The sequence below is a fragment of the Lissotriton helveticus genome, chromosome 4_1 (genome assembly GCF_964261635.1).
Source record: "Lissotriton helveticus chromosome 4_1, aLisHel1.1, whole genome shotgun sequence".
Taxonomy (NCBI): domain Eukaryota; kingdom Metazoa; phylum Chordata; class Amphibia; order Caudata; family Salamandridae; genus Lissotriton; species Lissotriton helveticus.
The window spans coordinates 1,027,733,094-1,027,751,881 of NC_136063.1; the positions used below are offsets into that span (position 1 = coordinate 1,027,733,094).

General features: G+C 49.5%; 1 protein-coding gene and 1 long non-coding RNA gene across 2 annotated transcripts in view; one reads left to right on the top strand and one right to left on the bottom strand.

Moving 5' to 3' along the window:
- Positions 1-18,788, top strand: part of CFAP90 (cilia and flagella associated protein 90) — a 194,782-nt gene that overhangs the window by 39,549 nt on the left and 136,445 nt on the right. The gene's annotated exons all lie outside the window — the stretch shown is intronic.
- The window catches only part of LOC144827419 (uncharacterized), a 105,796-nt gene that overhangs the window by 13,570 nt on the left and 73,438 nt on the right, over positions 1-18,788 (bottom strand). The window contains exon 2 of the long non-coding RNA XR_013610177.1: positions 13,401-13,506. This is a non-coding gene — a long non-coding RNA (uncharacterized LOC144827419). The remainder of the gene's footprint in view (positions 1-13,400; positions 13,507-18,788) is intronic.

The window sequence follows — 18,788 nt, forward strand, 5'->3', positions numbered from 1 at the left end:
TCCTTAGGGGCAAACCTCCAGCTGAACTGCTGGGGAACCAGGGTCCAATTACCCCCCTGAGGGTGCACAATCCGGGGTGGATAGAAGAATGACAAAGGCCTCGGGGCAATAGAAGAGCCCCCATTCTGGCTCACCCAGGAGCAGATGTGGTTGGCCGTAAAAACATCATCAAAAGTTACGACTATGCAGTCCCCAGGGATTGATTTCCTAGTTGTTCCCACCCACGGGACTCTGCGAACCATTGTAACTCTGCTCCTCCTACCGTTAGAGATAGGTCTATAGGTATTGAGCCAATGCATAACTTTATTATGGAGGGATTGCTGGTGTTCATAGAAGCCATTCTCTATTTCCGGCACACCCGTCAATACTGCCACATAATCGTTGGCTTCAGGTGGAAGATCGATATATCCCCCTCTAAAGTTGCTCTTAAAACTAGGACCCCCCAAAGGACGGGTGTTAAATTTGTTTTGGGAGGTATGAGCAGAACGAGAACTAGACCTAGTGGGATTCTGCGTTCTCGTGTCGGCCGAGTTGACACGAATATGTGGTTGAGTGGTAGGGGCGCTTGAGGTGTTTGCCCTGGGCTGGCGAGCCGGGATTGCAATGTCAACTCTCTTGGTCCGTGGTTTGGGGATGGGCTGGGTGGAACAAGGCACGGTAGGATTAGGCTGCAAACCTGGGATGACCGTGGGGGGGGGGGTAGCAGCCTGGGCAACTCTATTGTTGTCTATCAAACCCTGGTGTTCAAGGCCTCTCAGGCCAAGAGTGGCCAAAGCAATAATGCTTTTCTCCATCTCTAGGAGGTTGTTCTCTATTCGAGAGAGCCTTAAATCCAGGGGAGACAATAGGCTTTTTAGGGTGTCCCAAACCACTCCTATAAATTCTCTTTCCCTCCCTTCTTGGTCGTTTGGGGCAGAGTCTAATCTCCTGCTTGGTGAAAAACTACCAGATGCCACAGAAGCAATCCCCTCGTTGTTAGCGCACCAAGAGGCCTGTGGGGCGGTGAAAGGCGTCCCTGTACTACCATCAGCTGTTGTGCTAGCAATAATAGACAAATTACCACCCCTATTTAAGAACTTTTTGTGTGGGGAGGATATGCTGGGTGAGCGTTTTCTTTTATTTGGATTGCCAGGGATGCTGTCTAATCCTCCATAGGTAGTGCTGGCAAAGGAAGAATCTGACGAGTTTAGAATGGAGATAGGGGCAACAGGAAGACTACCCACAGCAGTTAATTGACCCTCGGGCAAGACAAATGGGCACAAAGGTATAAGGGGGGTAGGTGAAGCTGGGATGTTATGAACATCAACCTTAATTTGAGCTCCCTCTATATTATGAGCACGAGTAGGAGTAACAGCAGATGCAATATGCCCAAGGGAAGATTTCTTATGGGTAGCAAAATCGAGTGACAGCTTCCTAGCAGCTTCTAGGTCAAGAGACACTCTAGTTTGCAATTTGGTGATTTCTTGGTCTATGGCAATGTTTGTTCGTGTAATAAAGTCATCCATAGGTCCATTCGGGGCCGGCCCCCCCTTGGCCGCCCTGTTGCGAGTTACACGGGTACACATGTAGGCTAACAGTGACTAGCAACCAGGACCACGCTAAAGAACAGCCACAGATACCAACAACAACCAGATGGCAGGTAAAAGGATGACAGAGAAGGGGCCCAGACCAGACCGTTCAGACCTCGAACGGCCTCAAACGGCCCGGTCTTTGCCCTGTCTTCGCCCGGGCTGCGTCCCGCGCTGCGGGAGTGTAGAGATGTTAAGTAAGGGGTGAAAAGGGGCGAGGGGCGGGCCAGCAGGGAGAGCGGACCGGAAGCTCTCCGTCGGTCTCGCAGGGACTTCTGGGAAATGAAGTCCCTGCACGCTCGCAGCCCCGCTGGTTCCTCGCGCCCCTTACCGCCTGAGTCCTGGGTCCTGATGTGCTCCTCCCTGATGCGTCCACCACCAGTGTCCACCAACGCAGCGGCACCCGCGGAGCGGGTGCGGCAAGGAATGGGCTTCAAAACTCGTGCGCTGCTGCAAAGTGCGCTGGTGCACTACGGAGCCTCGTCGCTGGAGCCAGGAACCGCCGTTCTAAAAGTAAGTGTCCCGCAGATTGGGGAGACAAGACCACTATTTGAAACCCTTGATGGGCGGGGGGCGGGCCAGCAGGGAGAGCGGACCGGAAGCTCTCCGTCGGTCTCGCAGGGACTTCTGGGAAATGAAGTCCCTGCACGCTCGCAGCCCCGCTGGTTCCTCGCGCCCCTTACCGCCTGAGTCCTGGGTCCTGATGTGCTCCTCCCTGATGCGTCCACCACCAGTGTCCACCAACGCAGCGGCACCCGCGGAGCGGGTGCGGCAAGGAATGGGCTTCAAAACTCGTGCGCTGCTGCAAAGTGCGCTGGTGCACTACGGAGCCTCGTCGCTGGAGCCAGGAACCGCCGTTCTAAAAGTAGGCAAACAGACTCAAAAGATTAAGCCCGTTCCTATTCACAAACCGTACTTCTGAAATTACTGCCGCAAAAAGATATCCAAAACAGTTGTAAATGTACTCTAGCTCAGACCTCAAGTAAATTGTAAATTGATACTTGTATAGCGCACTACTCACCCGCAAGGGTCTCAAGGCGCTTGTACGAATACTGCTGTGGAACCCATCCTGGCTTTCCATGTGAGGTGTCCACTCCTGGGCACCCCCAAGGTGGAGGCCAGGCATCCTTAGCGTTGTGGGGGCTGTTGTGGAGATTAAGCAAGCTATTGCCCAGAGTTGCAGAATGGGACTCCATGATTGGAATAGGCACCGAGGCGAGAATTATCAGGTCCGTGGAATTTTTTAGCCCAATACCCGCTGAGGCGGGGAATTGAACCCTGGCCCCAGGCTAGACCTCTGCATCTGGGTCTGCCGCTCTAACCATTGAGCCACAATTCTCAAGTAAATTGTGCGCCAGCATTACACATTGCCAACCACTGATACTGAAACCACATCAGTTTGTGCAGGCAAGGACATAAAATAAGACCCCATATGAAATAATATTATAATACATTCATTTATTTTGAATTCATGAATATAAACATTTACATTTGATTACATTTACAAAATATATATAAATACAAAATACTTGCATTTATTGATATTTTAATAACAACCTTTTTTACATTTAAAAGTAAATGTAAGCTTATGGTTTTAACTAAATTATACACAAATCTTTATAATTGTTACTACAAATGTTAACATGAACATTTTACTTTAAGTGAGTTTGTTTTTTCTAAATATTTAAAAATCATTTTATTTAATGTATTATATTTAAATTTGGTAAATATTTAATTCAAAAAATTCAAAATTAAGTTTATAGTGCTGTAGTTTTTTTTATTTTGTTGTACATTTACAATAAATGTATACAATTATTTGTCAATAATAGTTAACATACAAATATTTTGAATGTTTTTTTAAGTTGAATAAACTTTTTACAATTTCCCTATACTTGCCATACAGAAATGTACACACTGGTGGCAGAAATCTCCACTTACACGTAAAAAGTTATAAGTAGTAACTTTGCACTTGTACATTTGGCTCTGTCCACTGGTTTCTGGAGTGGAACCTTATAGATGTACACTTTCAGTCAATTCACACTCATAAATGGTGAACAGCAAAAATTAGTGCATTGGCTACAAAGTTTTAGAGTAAAGTTACACATGTAGATGCATTATAGTATTTGCCTTTTTACAAATAAATTGTATTTGTTCTTACATGACATTGTTTCTGTGATACTTCAAAGTGCATGAATAGAGTGCAGCCAGCCACCTAATTTTCCACTCACTCTACATGTTTTGCTAAAAAAGCCTAAAGATATGGATAAATCAGACTGATAGGAGGTTATGTTTTTTTGTTATGTGATAATCAACAGCAAATGGAGACACTTTTTAATTCTCAATGACAAAGGCCAAGGGTGCTTGAAATATCTTAGACGCCTTTTCCTCCATACTGTGTCAGAGGAGGCATTGGTGTAGCAAGGATGTTTTCCCTCTACTGCCAATGTTGTCTGTGCATGGAGTGTCCCATAGCTCTCAACACACTGTGCTTGGACTCTGCTGGGACAGTCACTGAAAGACAGCCTGGAATGCTAAAGGGGTACTGCAGGAATTGTCATCCTGTGTGTTTTTGGACAATACCATTGCTAATAGCTTGACTTTAGCAATGAAGTCTCTGTTCAGCAACTTAGTGGCAAATACACACTTTTAGAGTGTATGCAATGCCCTGTAAAGATCTAGCAGCATGTCTAGTAGCACATGGTCTTATTACTATTTGCAGAACCCCTTACAGAGGGTCACTGGACACGTATGGGCTACAGGACCAAACCGTGGTAGTTGAAGCCTTTTACTCCTGATGTCCCAGGGTCCCACCTACTATAGATCCCAAACAACTGGGCCAAGTACCCCTCCTACACTTGACTCTCAGTGGTAGCTGTGGTCGAGCAGTCACTTTGGGGTTGGGTAGATATAGTTCAGTGAACTTACCTCATAACTCAAAGAGCACACAGTACAGACAATAAATCAATGTCCAGTCAGATACTTTTTTATGTAAACAAAAATAGTATTTTTCTTCTAACTTTACACATGCAAAGGTATATGACATTCAGAAGCAACAACACAACCTCCCTTGAGGTAGGGGCTCTAACAGTTGTCAGGAAAATCCCTGTTCCACCATCCTATATGTAAAATGTTTGAGGTTATCCCTCATTCACTGGTGGCCACATCCAGTGAACTCACACTATTATGTCATACTCAAGAGCTCCCCTTTGACTCATCAGGATTTTAGCCATCGATGTTTATGGTGCTGCAACACCGTTGGGAGAAAGTTTTACCCGCTCTTGCAGCATGGAGGAGCTTGGCGCATCAGCGAGTGACTTGGAGCGAACACCTGTGAGTCCTTTCAGCTTGGAGAAGCTCTGCTGCTCGCGTCCATGCGGCAACACCAGTGGTGGATGGTGACTTTTTAAAGTGGTAGGCCGTAAATATGGGGGGTGAGTTTGGTTTACTCAATTGACCCCTAAAGACATAAGGAGGGCTTGGTGGCATATCATAAATTTGTTTCCAGTTTCATATAGCGCAAACTCGATCCGAAGCACTTCACATGATTTGCCAAGAATCACAGGATGATGAGCTGATGCGGAAACTTGAACAGTGGTTCCCAGTCTCAAAGTAAGCAGCTCTGACCATATCATATACATCTAAAGGCATATCTTTCTGCATGTAACAACAATTTTAGAGGGTCAACCTTTAAGATGATATAAGTTTTTAGACTCATGGTTAATGGTCTCACACTTAAATAATTAATTTTTATTAGCTGCACTATTCATAAAGAGTAAACATGGTCGTTTAAAGAGAACTTCAAAATATGTGGAAAACACATTATAGCATACAAATATTCATCTATGATACATTAAAACAACAGTTGGATATTGTACCTCTGTCCTGACCTGCAAACCTCGTTCCTTCAGTGCTGGTTGTCTTTCTATCTGTGGACGGCTCTGGATGTCCGCCGCTGGCTTGTACAGTACTTCTGGTGAAGTGCTTGGGTTTCAGATCTGAGGGGGCAGGCTAGAGTCAAGTCCAGGTCTGCCCGATCTTGCCTAGCCAGCCCAAACTTATTTGTAAATAATATTTCTAAATAATGTACCCCTAATAGGGAATAGGTGTTACTCAGAAAGAGCGAATCATCTTTCGCAAATTGTGAATGTCACAGCTGCAGTTACTGATGTTGCCATTACACATCCAGAAAGTATGTATGACCATTGTTTAAAAGTCTTGCAGAGGGGGCGTGGCCAAGATGGCGTCGGAGTAGGACGCTTTCTCGAGCCTCTCCGACGCCGATCCTGCACAGCGGCTTACAGCGGGGTCCTGAGGCGTTCTGCCGGTGCTACTCGTTCGACGGAGGCTGCCGCTTGCTGGCGGAGTGTTCCGGTGTCGCCGCCTGAGTGAGGGGTGCCCGACAGGAGCTGTCAGGAGGAGACCGAGCCGAGGCCTGTGGAGCAGCGGCCTCGCGTGCCCGGGAGGCCGGAGGCGGCGGAGCGGTCCTGGGCTCCGAAGCGGCTCTGACGGGAGCCCTGCTACGCTGAACAGGTGCGGAGGACTGCGGATCGCGCCAGCCGAGGAATACTGGCTGATCGCCGTGTGGAGGTGCTTTGCCGGCCCGCACCGGGGTCTGAGGCCGCCAGGAGTGGACGGGGAAGCCGGCGGTGAGCCTGAAGGCGGCCCCCTGAGACCTCCAATATCGGACATTGTGCACAGACCCGGCGGGGGTAGGGTGAGCGGACTTCCCCCCCCCCCCCCTCGGTGAGCCGCGGACTGGAGAACGGGTCGGAGGGGGTGGAACAGCGGAGCACCATAGTGGCGAGGCCCGATTTCTCCCTGAGCCACGTGCCACACTGAGGCCTCCCATACTTGGACCAGGGGGCTACGAGTGGCTGGGAGTCCGGCGCGGGATCTCTATACGCCGACACACCACCAGCGGCACCGAGCTGAATGGGAGGCTGCACCGTGGTAGTAAAGGGACTTTAATACATCTGTGACTTGCTACTGGACCTTATGGAGTGACCTGCCTGTGCGACTGTGACGCGGCCCCCCGGGGGTAGCCCCGCCGGCGCGGCTGCGGCCTTCGACTGCGCGCGGGCGCCTTACGGCTCGCTGGCGCGGTCCTGGAGGCCGGGGGCGCTTGATCCACTGGCCCACCCAGGGTTTGGGCCTCCGTAAGGCAGGAGGGCCTCTGAGTACTGGCGGCGTCACTGCGTTGCAGAGGCCTGGTGGAAGAAGAACCGCTCTTTGGCCGGTGCTCCCATATCGGAGAGGACGAACTGTGTCTTCAGCGGACCGCTCCGGTGCGGTGCATCGCCGGTCCACGTCTCGGCCTCCCGGCTGCGGTTATTCTGGGCCCGAGTGGCGGTGCGTGGGAGCAGGCCGCAGCCATGTCCAACCCACAACGCAGGGGGGGGAAGGCGGGGAAGGAGGTCGCCCCCAAATCGTCGCAGCAACCGGCGTCGCCAGGGGCCGGCGGTCCCTCCAGGTCATCGGACGATGAGGCGCCAGCGACTAAAGCCTTCATGAAGGAACTTTTCGCGACTATCAAAGAGGACATCTCAGAGCTTCGTACCCAGCTGGCCTCGGATCTCAGGGAGGTGCGGAGAGATGTGGATGGGATTGGGGAGAGAGTAGCGACGTTGGAGGACCATGACCTTAGTATTGCGAACGATGTGCACCAACTCCAACAGGATGTCATACGCCTCACAGAGCAAAATCTGGACTTGCAATCCCATGCAGAGGATTTGGAGAACCGCTCCAGGCGAAATAACATTCGCATCAAAGCGGTGCCATGGGACGGGGAAGCGGGAGACCTGCGGGAATATGTCCTGGCGCTGTTTCTCCAGATCCTGGAAGACGAGGAGATGCGTGATGTCCAGATGGATAGGGTGCACAGAGTGGGACTGCCCAGGAGGGGAGGGGGTCCACCGCCAGATATCCTCGTCTGCGTACATGATTTCCAACTGAAGGAAAAGATATTGCGGAAAGCGAGAACCACTGCATCGCTGCAATTCAGGGGCCATCGCCCCCAGCTTTACCAGGACCTGGCGGCGTCGACCTTGCAGAAACGAAGGGCCTTCCGTCCTGTGACCGCCTTTCTCCGGGAGCGTGACATATCCTACTCTTGGGGACATCCTTTCCGGATCATCTTTCGATGGGAGAATCTGTTGCGTCAGATCCGTTCCCTGCGGGAGGCGACAGAGCTTCTGGGCATTGAGGACACAGAGCCATCACAGGAGCCACGGGGCTCCCCATTCCGGAGAAGGCGTCGTTCTTCCTCGTGGCACAGAATAGGCCCGTCCCAGGAGCGGCGGCGGCCTGACCCGGCAGCTAGGGAGCAGGAGAGAGGGGAGGCAGTAGCTTCGGTGGCCTCCGCCACTATGACGGATTCTCAGACGGGCTCTGGAGCAGCGTGACCCCGTTCTTATGGAGTGGCGTCGGAGGGGCTCTTGGCCTAAGGTCCCTGGGGTTCTATAGTACTTTTGGAGAAGACACCCCGGACCTTGGACCTGGGGGTCCCTAGGAGGGCCCCCCTGCCCCAACCCCGGATCGACGGGGACCTTTTGAACCTGGACCTTCTGGAACTGAAGATCGCGCTGTTCAGGTTCAATGCATTGACTTGCATTTTGTTATTCTTTGTTCTTAGGGGGGTTAGGGGTGGGATTGTTGGCGCTCTAACCTTGGGTGCTGTGGTGGGGATTTTTTGGGTTGGGGAGGGAAGTTCGGGGAGTGGCGGCGACGTTGGGTGGCGAGTGGATGTGGAGAGTACCTTGGGCAATGGTCTCTTTTTTTCTGTGATTTGTATATGGCTTGGGGGCCCACCTTTGTTGTTCCTTGCATTACCTGGGACTATGGGTGACACACGGGACTTGCGGACTGCACGGGCGGGCCTTCTGGGTTGGTCGGGGCTGGGGTTCTTCCCTGGGGTCCCTGTATTTATCTACCTCCTCTGGGCTTGGCTTGAGGGGTGCGTGTGGGTCCGATGCGAGCACCGTGGCTGTATGGCTGTGAGCATGGCGTGGAGTCTGTATACTTCCCTATGTCTGTCAGCATAGGAACATGGAACGTGAAGGGTCTTAACTCTCCGCAGAAGAGACAAAAACTCTGGAAGTACATCCTAGATCACCATTTGGATGTGGTGGCTCTCCAGGAGACCCACCTGGCTAGAAAGGATGAGTTGAGGCTCCGACATCGGCAGTTCCCCCTTATCTATAGGGCCTCTGCGGCCACAAAGCACAGGGGGGTGGCCCTGCTCTTCCGGGCCTCCCTGCATTTTCAGCCCATGGGAGTGAGTGTGGATAGGGACGGCCGGTGGCTATTGGTGAAGGGATTGTTACGAGGGCGCTTGTGTACCTTTGCTGTGTTGTATGCCCCTAATGCGGGACAGAATGCCTTTCTGCGGGATCTGCTGGACAGGATGGGGGACTTTGTGGAGGGCCATTTACTTTTGCTGGGCGATTTTAATATGGTGTGGGACAGGGGCTTGGATAGCTCTGGAGGTCATAGAGCGGACGCTGGAGTCTTTTCAGACGATACTAAAAAGCAGTTGGGTGACCTGGGACTGCTCGACAGTTGGCGCTTTCTCCACACGCAGACCAGAGACTACACCTTTTTTTCCAACGTACACCACTCGTATTCCCGCATAGATTATATCTTGATGAGTCAGGCCCTTCGAGGGAACGTACAATTGGCTAGCATTTTCCCGCTCTCGTTATCGGATCATAGCCTTGTGGTTCTGGGACTGCATTGGGCCGCCGGGGGGGATGGTTGGCGCAAGTGGTATTTCCCAGCGGCGCTAGTGCGAGATGAGGTGTCGTGTAAGGCCTTACGCAAAGCGATTGGTGATTTTTTTCTTCTTAACCCGCCGTCGGACACATCGGTGTATACCACATGGGATGCGTGCAAGGCCTCCTTACGGGGCACGTGCCTCGCTCTCAACGCGAATCTGAACAGGCTGAGGCGCGCAGAGAGGGAGGCTCTGGAATTGGAGTTGGCTACTTTGGAGCAGGCCCACAAGGCGAACCCCTCCAGGGTGACCCTTCACCCTCTAACGGCGGTCCGTGGGAAGTTGAGGGCCCATTATAATAACAGGGCGGAATTCACGCTCTTGCGACTCCGACGCACCTCCTATTCCCAGGGCAACAAGATCGGACGCCATCTTGCCCGGCAGCTCCGGGACAAACGCGAGAAGGAATATATCGGGGGCATCCGGGACCCTGCGGGCACTGTTCAGCATAAAGACGCGGACAAGGCGGCCATTTTCGGGCGCTTTTATGCGGCGCTCTACTCAAGCGATACCCTCGATCCTGACGCACAATCCAGATTCCTGGAGGGCCTATCTCTCCCGCAAGTCTCTAGGGAGTGGAACGAGTCTCTATCCTCTCCCATCACTAGGGAGGAAGTTTTGGGTGCCATTGGGGGTCTGAAGCTGCACAAGGCCCCCGGGCCAGACGGCTACACGGCCCTTTTTTACAAAACGTTTGCCTCGGAGGTGTGCGACTACCTAGTCTCCCTCTTCAATGCAATGGCGATTGATGGCAGGACCACGGATTCTATGGCTGAGGCCTTGATTAGTGTTATTCCCAAACCGGGGAAAGACCCTGCTTTTTGTACGTCCTACCGCCCGATAGCACTTCTCAACTTGGACGCCAAGTTGTATTCTTCTATCTTGGCGGGCAGGATGCAGGACCTGATGCCTGCCCTGATTCATCCTGATCAATCGGGATTTATTAAGGGCAGACAGACCCACGATAACCTGCGTCGCGTCATACACCTCATCGAAAAGGCGGAGCGCTTTCGCATGCCTGCGGTGTTAGTAGGGCTCGACGCAGAGAAGGCTTTCGACCGCGTCGACTGGGGGTTTCTGCACCAGACGCTGTTGGCCTTCGGCTTCTCGCCTTCTTTTGTGAGGATGATTGAGACTAATTACAGTGGGCCCACGTCCCGTGTGCTTATCAACGGCCATAGATCCGCGAGTTTTCGCCACTCCCGAGGGACGCGCCAGGGCTGCCCCCTCTCGCCCCTTCTCTTTGCTCTTAGCATTGAGCCATTGGCGTTAGCGGTGCGAGACAACGAGGGGATTCTGGGTCTTCCCTTTACGGGCGAGCAGCACAAAATCTCGCTCTTTGCGGACGATGTCTTACTGTCTATCAAGGAACCGGCCCTGTCGCTGCCGCATGTCCACTCTGTGCTATCTGCTTACGAGGCGGTCGCGGGATTTAAGGTTAATTTTGATAAATCCTTCATCCTGAACCTGACCCTCTCGGCCGGGGAGGTACAAGTGACCAGGCAGCTCACTCCGTTAGCCTGGGCGACGGAAACCTTGCTATACCTGGGCGTGCGGTTGACTTCATCCGTGAATGCCCTATTCCGCGCTAATTTCCCCCCGATGCTTTCCTCGATGCGGACTGAGTTGGATCGTTGGAAGCCTAAGTTCATCTCGTGGCTGGGCAGGATTCACGCCTTAAAAATGGTGCTCCTTCCCAAACTGTTGTATTTATTTCAGGCCTTGCCTATTCCGATAGGGCTAGACTATTTCCGCCGATTGAAGACTATGATGCTGCGGTTTGTCTGGCAGGGAGGCCGAGCACGGCTTCCATTCCACGTCCTGAGGCGCCCACGCTTGGAAGGGGGAGTAGGCTTCCCAGACATGCATCTGTATTACAAGGCTGCTCAACTGAGGGTCATAGTGGAGTGGTCCCAACAGGAGTCGGAAAAACATTGGCTCCACATGGATCGCAGCATTGCGGGCCGCTCCGTCTGGGATCTGGTTTGGAAGCCTAAGGCGGATCGCCCCAGGAATGCTTATATTAGCACCCCCACGAGCTCGGTGCTGAAGGTGTGGGACACGGTAAGTGGTGACGACCGTTGGACCACGTTCCCGTCCCCATTCACCCCGATTCACTTCAATCCGGCCTTCCCCCCGGCCCTCGCGGAGGGTCCCTTCGACGCTTGGAGGAAAGGGGGCTGTAGGGCCCTCACCCACCTGTTTCATGGCGCCGTACCCCTCACTTTCCACAACTGTATGAGGGACTACGATGTCCTCCCGACGGAACGCTTTCGGCATCTCCAACTCCTGCATTGGGCGACATCGCCTGCCGTGATAGATGCTGCCACCAGGCCCTTGTCGCGATTTGAGTCCTTTCTTCTTCGCACTGCTACCATGAGAGGTACGATTTCTTTTTTGTACAAATTATTATTGGATACTGCCGTGTCTCCGCGTCCCCGTTACCTAGACCATTGGGAATCCACTCTGGGGAGGGACATCTCCACCAACGAATGGCGGGCTCTATGGAGAGATGTTACAGCGCACAATCACTCTACTGACCTCAGAGAAGCCCATATGAAACTCATCTTTGATTGGTACATGTACCCCGCCAAATTGCACCGCATATTCCCGGCCACCTCGGATAGATGCTGGCGGGGCTGTGGGATGCTGGGAGACTTTAAGCATATTTGGTGGGATTGCCCCTCCATTCAACCATTCTGGGCTGAGATTCTGTCCCACATTAGAGACATTTTGGGGTATCCGGTTCCGAATTCCTTGGACTTTGTCCTATTAGGGCTTAGGGATCCACTACTTGAATACCAGACCAGGGCGGATAAGCGTGTCATGTGGTTGTGTTTGGGTGCGGCCAAGGTGACTCTGGCTGCAGCGTGGAAGTCTCCGTCTACCCCGGCTATTTCCTTGTGGCATGCTCGACTGTGGCGTCTATTGAGCATGGAACGCCTCTCTGACATCTTCTTGGGGAACTACAAGAATTTCATGTACAATTGGGGCTCACTTGTACGATTTCTGTCCCGAGGTTTGCCCTCGGCTGTATGCCCGTCAACGCTGCGGTCCCTCCATCTTTTCCAAATTTGATTTCTAGGATGACTGGATTGTTTGGTATGCTTGTTGGTCGCCGCCACTGGGGGGTGGGTGATGTTGGGGAGGGATGAGGGTGGGGGGGAGTTGGGGTAAGTGTCTTTAGTTCTTCCTCCTTGCTGCTCTCTTGCGGCGACTAGCTATGCTTTGGGGAGGTCACTGGACCGAGAGCGGAGTTCGGGCGGTCTTGTCGCTCTGAGGGTGCCTACATTGGACTTGACCCTCTTATTGCTTGCGGACTATGGAACCATGCCGCCCCTTCCTCTTCGGATGAGCCCTCTTCCCCCCTTATTTTTGCACCCCCTGTGTGGGGTTTTGTGGCGGCGTGTCGCCTATCTTTCTTCTTCCTTTCTATTCCCCCTCTTACTGTCTACCCCCCCTTCTATTTTCAATTGATATATTGCAAAAATAAAAATTTTATAAAAAAAAAAGTCTTGCAGAATATCAGACATTATGATTCGTCTTGATAATTCTAAACAGTTGAAGATGGCAACACAAGAGCTGCAGAAGCAGGTTTCCAGTAGGAGGAAGAGAACGTTTAATTATAAGGAGCAGAAAATATTGAAAAAATGAGTGGCAGAAAATAAGAGTAATTTGGAAAGACATCCCTAGTACCAGAAGCTACCAAAAACTAATTTGGGGAAGAATTCAAAGTAGGAGAAATTCTATAGGCTGACAAATATAAAGTGTGGAGGAAATGAGAAAAAGGTCGTAAAACCTTAAGTCGAGAGCAAAGGAAAAACTTGCAGCTAGGAGAAAGGAGTCTGCTACAACAGGTGCCGCACCCAGCTCCTTGGAAACTGCTCCACCTTTAGAACAACTAATACCATATATTCTAAAGCATGGGTCAGCAGCAGAGTACCATCTATAGAATCTTCTGCTTCAAGAAAGATAACTACAGGTATTGATTTTTCTATTTTCATTTATATTATAATGTATTATGTAAAAAACATTTTTAAAATAATAGAAATATTCATTACATAAATCCATGTTGGGTTTTGCATCAATCTTTGGCAGAAAATTGTGAATACCGCCCTTCACTCATCTTTCTCAAATAAAACTTCTAAATTTCATTCATGGTGACAACTGCAAAAAAAGAAAATCAAATTAATTTTAATGTTTTGGAAAATAACAGTATAAGATTATATAATTTAATAAATTAATCACTTAAATGCATGAATAATCATTATGCCACAACACACTTTAAAGGTCCTCAAATGGATTCAACATCACAGAAATCTGTGACCCAAACAGCTGATTAACCATTCGACATAGAAGAACTTGATGGTGCCTCATTTTGGCTCATGGTACTTCTACTAGTACCAGAGAATATGACAGTCATGAAAGCATGGATACAATCTAGCCATCTACTGATGTGCCTATTACAACTTTCATTTAACACCTGCTGTTGTCACAGAATCCACAGCACTAAGAGCTAGAGGTAGGTTCAAACAACAGTCTGTAGCGAGAGAGGGCAGTGCTTCTTGGCACTGCATCATTAGAACACTCGTTTGAAAGCACAATGCCAACCATATAAAGAAAACTACAAAGGACCACTTGTGAGCTCAGCCGAAGAATTAAAGAGGTTAAATCAATCAAGCAATCAATCAAGTAGGACTTGTATACTGCGGCTCATCACTCCAGAGTGTATCCAGGCACTGTGTTGCAGGTATCAGTCAAAGAGCCAGATATTGAGTCCCTCCCTGAAGTGGGTGAGTGAGGGTGCGGTGCGGAGGTGAAGGGAAAGGGTGTTCTAGGCTTTGGTGTGAGGTACTGGGTTTTTCAGAACCGGTACTGAACCGGTAACCCAGCTGTGCCAGGGTACACCCAAAGACCTTGGGTTCTTTCCTGATTCAGACCACAGAAACTCAGAGCCTTCCAGGTGAAGTCAAGGATCGATTTTATTGGCTGCAACCAAGAAACAAGCGTCCTAGAAGTACAACACACGGGATGTATATTCTCAGGAAACTGCTCAATCCTACAAAGTCAGGCTTCTCTTTTTATACAAAATATTGTGCTTTAGGCAAACATTCTTCGAATTACAGTACACTATTCACATTCTTTGTTACAAAGGAAAAGCAGAGTCATGATGACATGTCCATATTTCAGTTCGTCCAGCCCACAACAAATCACCCGGCAAGGCCCAACATTTCATCAGATATCGGTGGACCCCCAATAAAAACGGGCACCTCCCCATCATAAAGCAAGTGAGAGAAAAGAGCAGGGACAGGTGTGAGCAAGATTCGGCAGGGTGTGTGTGTGCTGAAAAGGTTTTATGGCCTGTTGAGCCATGATGCTATCTCATTCGGCCACTGGGAGAGGAACTGACCAAACAGGTTCGGCCTGGGGCAATGGTTTCAGCTTGCCCCGCCTGCCTAGGTCAGAGAAAAGTCAATCAAGGTGTACGTGTCCTTTGGAATCGATTTTAGCTGTATTATAAGCCTATGTAAAGGGCAACTCATAAAATGGCTGCCGTATACAAAATGGAAGCCAAGGGTTCAGAACGAAAATGACGATTTCGAGGTGAAATCGTCACTCGAGTAAGACGAAAATGCTTGTACATGGTGTACTCGTCATTCTCGGTCTTTTGATACTAAATTCGTCCTGTTATGATGAAGTTTTATTCTCGAGTCCAGAATTATTACACGAGTCCAGGATTTTCAGAACCACAATCCCTCCTTTTGCCCTTACATAGGCAATTAATCTATCCTCGTGCTAATCTGAGTCCAGATCTATATTCCTAAAGTCATTGAGATGTTGCTGTAACATCATTCTAGTACTTAGTTCGTCTCTTGATACAGGTTTCCTTACACATGATGTGACACAGAGGCCAAATATTGCAGGAGCACACTGCACGCACAGACAGAACAGGAAAAGAATGGCTAAGACCATCCCAATGACCATCAGAATTTTCCATCCCCAACCGGATATCAGTTCCCAGAACCACCCCATAAATGACCAATCTCCTTTATCTACATGAATAGATTCGGAAATCTTATGCAGTTTAGAGATGGCCTGGTACACTGTTGGAGCGTTATCTGGGATGAAAACACAGCAACTCGATTGGATCAATCTACATACCCCACCTCGGTCTGCAAGTATGACATCTAAAGCGACCCTGTTCTGAAGGGTCATAAGACGATCCGACTGGAGCTCAGCAGTCAGGTTACTAAGGGCACCAGCAGTTTCAATCACGGTGGACTCAACTACCCTTGTCAATTGCCCTATGTTCCTGCTGTTAGCCAGAACGACAGAAAACCCTTTGCAAAGTCCCCAAATTCTTGACCTGCAGTGTCTTCTTCACTCAAGACACCTCTAACTACCCTTGTCTTGTGGTAATCTGCCGCTGCTGTGTAGGTGGGAGGCAACAGGAATGAAACAAAACATGAGCCCGAAAAGTCAGGGGGCAACCATGTATAGGCTCTATCATGGCAGATTAAATAGGTACCCTTAGCTGCTAAAAATGAAGGGGAAGTTTAGTTTAGTTTAGTGCAGATACTCTTCCCTAACTGAGCTCTGGGATTCGTGCCATTACCTTGCAGACACAGATGACCCTGATGGGGTGCAATCCAAATCGGGGAAGATCTCTTAGCTTGCTGTTTCTCACTCAGAGTAGCTCCATATCCGGTTATGTTCCATCCTATGTATACTAGTGTCTCATCTCTCGGGATAGTCTCATACGAAATACCTTCCTTAATCATGTCTACTATACCCTTAACTAGAGCACTATTTTTAGGATTGTCTGTTACAGAACGTAGGGGGTAGACTTCATGTGCGTATATGAACATTGTTCTGTATGCCCACACAGAACCATTGTGGCTGAAAGGCAGGACCAGATAAGGGATACCTTTATCCGTTGTGTGAGGCATAAGACCACACACCCAACAGTTAGTTGTGTTCATTACAAGTTGGTGTTGGTGCAAGAGCTGAACAAAGGAGTTAATAATAAACTCTAATCTCCTAGCTGATTCGTGTTCAGGAAGGGGTTGAAAAGAGAGTGGGGAAACAGTAGAAGGAGGAGGTATGGGCGATGTAGTGGGTGCAAATGTTACTCGAAAAGAGAATAACACATGACTTATTAAAAATATCATCACACTGAATAGCATAAAAATGCACAATATCAAAAAGCTTTTCTTTGTCATTATATTACAAATCTTGTGTTTAAAGTTCATTTCCTTGGCAGGTCTCTCCATCTCGAGAAACTCCATCCTCTCTAAAGTGCTGCCCGCGATGGGAGGTTGATTCTGCTAAGGAATGCTTCTGTCAGTCCAGGGCAACTCCCTTAGACCAACCAGAACTGCCGACCTAACGTCGTCAGCTGCACCCCAAAGACTTTGGGCAATCGCGGCCCTAGCAGCGGAACCCGGATGGCGGTTCGAAAAACAAAAATGAGCAAGTTTCTCAGATGGGAGAGCTGCACTTTCAAAAATAGTACTTGGAGGTGAAAAAAAGGTTTTGTTTATTTGTCCCTAGGTCTTGGCCTCAAATTATAGCGCTTTTTCTCGGGTACTGTCTGATCCTGAAACAGGAGTTCAGGCTCTGTAGTGTTCATTGGAATTGACGGTGATACAGCTAGTTGCAGAATGTTCTCGCTCTCTTGTTCAGTAAATGTTCCTTTTACCCGTGCATCACTGAAAGGTAGGAAACGTGCCACGGTTTCAGTTTCTGAGTCGCCGACACCCTCCTGGACCCACTGGTCATACGGCAGAGGTAAAGGGATCCTTTTACAGTGGACCCCGTGGATCCAGTGCTTCTTCCCTTCCACTCGAACTGCCGATCTTGTGGAAAGAAGGACGAGGTGCGGTCCGGTCCACCTGGGCTGGTCGTTTTTGGTTCTCTGGAAGTTCTTGACGAGGACCCAAGAACCAGGGTCGATTGCATGACCTGGAGTCTCGGAGACCGGAGGCAGGGTGTCGTGAACCTGTTGATGCAAAACACGCAATTTAGCCGTCAATTCATACAGATAAGTAAGCAAAACAGGGTGTTCCAGTTCGCTGAACTTAGTGGGCCTTGGCACTCCCCATATATTGGCCGGGCGGCCAAAAACTATCTCATAGGGACTAAGTTTCACTCGCGAATGCACAGTCATTCTGGTGGACAGGAGTGCTAAGGGTAGAGCGTCAGGCCATTTAAGACCCATGCTCGCTTGAATTTTGGCCAGTTTTAACTTAAGCGTGCCATTGTAACATTCTACTAATCCAGCTGATTGGGGGTGATTTGCAGCGTGGAACTTCTGATGGATACCTAGCCCTTCACACACTCTCTTCATCACACGACCCACAAATTCACTTCCATTATCACTCCAGACCATTCTAGGCATTCCAAACCTGGGGAAGAACTCTTTCACAAGGGCTTTAGCTGTGGATAAGGCAGTATTGTCTTTTAGGGGGTATGCTTCTACCCATCTTGAGAAGGCACAAACAACAACGAGTACGTATTTTAAATTGTTGCACCTCTCCATGTGAATGAAATCTAGCTGCAAAACCTCGAACGGGTACGTAGGCGGTGCAAAATGACCAGCTGGAGTTGGGGTTCCCCTACCAGGATTGTGTTTCAGACACACCATGCAATTCTTGACGACATTCTCTGCACACTTGGGAATTCCTGCATTTTGCCATACTGGAGCCAACAACTTACAAATCCCTTTCACACTGATGTGAGCCATTCCATGAGCCATTGTAACTACTGCAAGCACATATGCATCGGGTAACAACCATCTCTGATGCTCTGACAATTCAACCCAACAGCCATTTGCATCCATTCTACCCGTACTTTCTCTCCACATGCTCAATTCTTTCTCTGTGGCTTCAGCTTGAATGGATTTCACACTCTCTATCGTGTCTTCACACATTCCAACATCACCAACCCATCTTGCAGGGCCTGCAACATACATTCGGCTCATCACGCTCCTTGCAGTTTCTTTCGCGATTTCGTCAGCAAATGCATTTCCATGACCAACATCATCAGTCATCTTCTTGTGAGCACTACATTTCACAATCGCCACTTGCAGAGGCATTGTCAGTGATTCAAGAAGCTCATTCACCAACTGACCATGCTGAATCTTAGCTCCATGCGAAGTCAGGAACCCACGTTCTTTCCACAATCATCCAAAACTGTGAGCCACACCAAATGCATACTGGCTATCGGTATAGATAGTCACTTTCATTCCTTTAGACAACACACATGCTCTGGTAAGTGCAATCAATTCTGCTGCTTGAGCTGAATTATGTGGAATACGTGCAGCTTCAACAATTGTGTGCAAAGTCGTGACAGCATATGCTGCAGTCGTGTTACCATTCGGAAGCTTGAAGCATGAACCATCCACCCATAATGTACCATCACATTCAGCAAGAGGAGTGTCGTAGAGA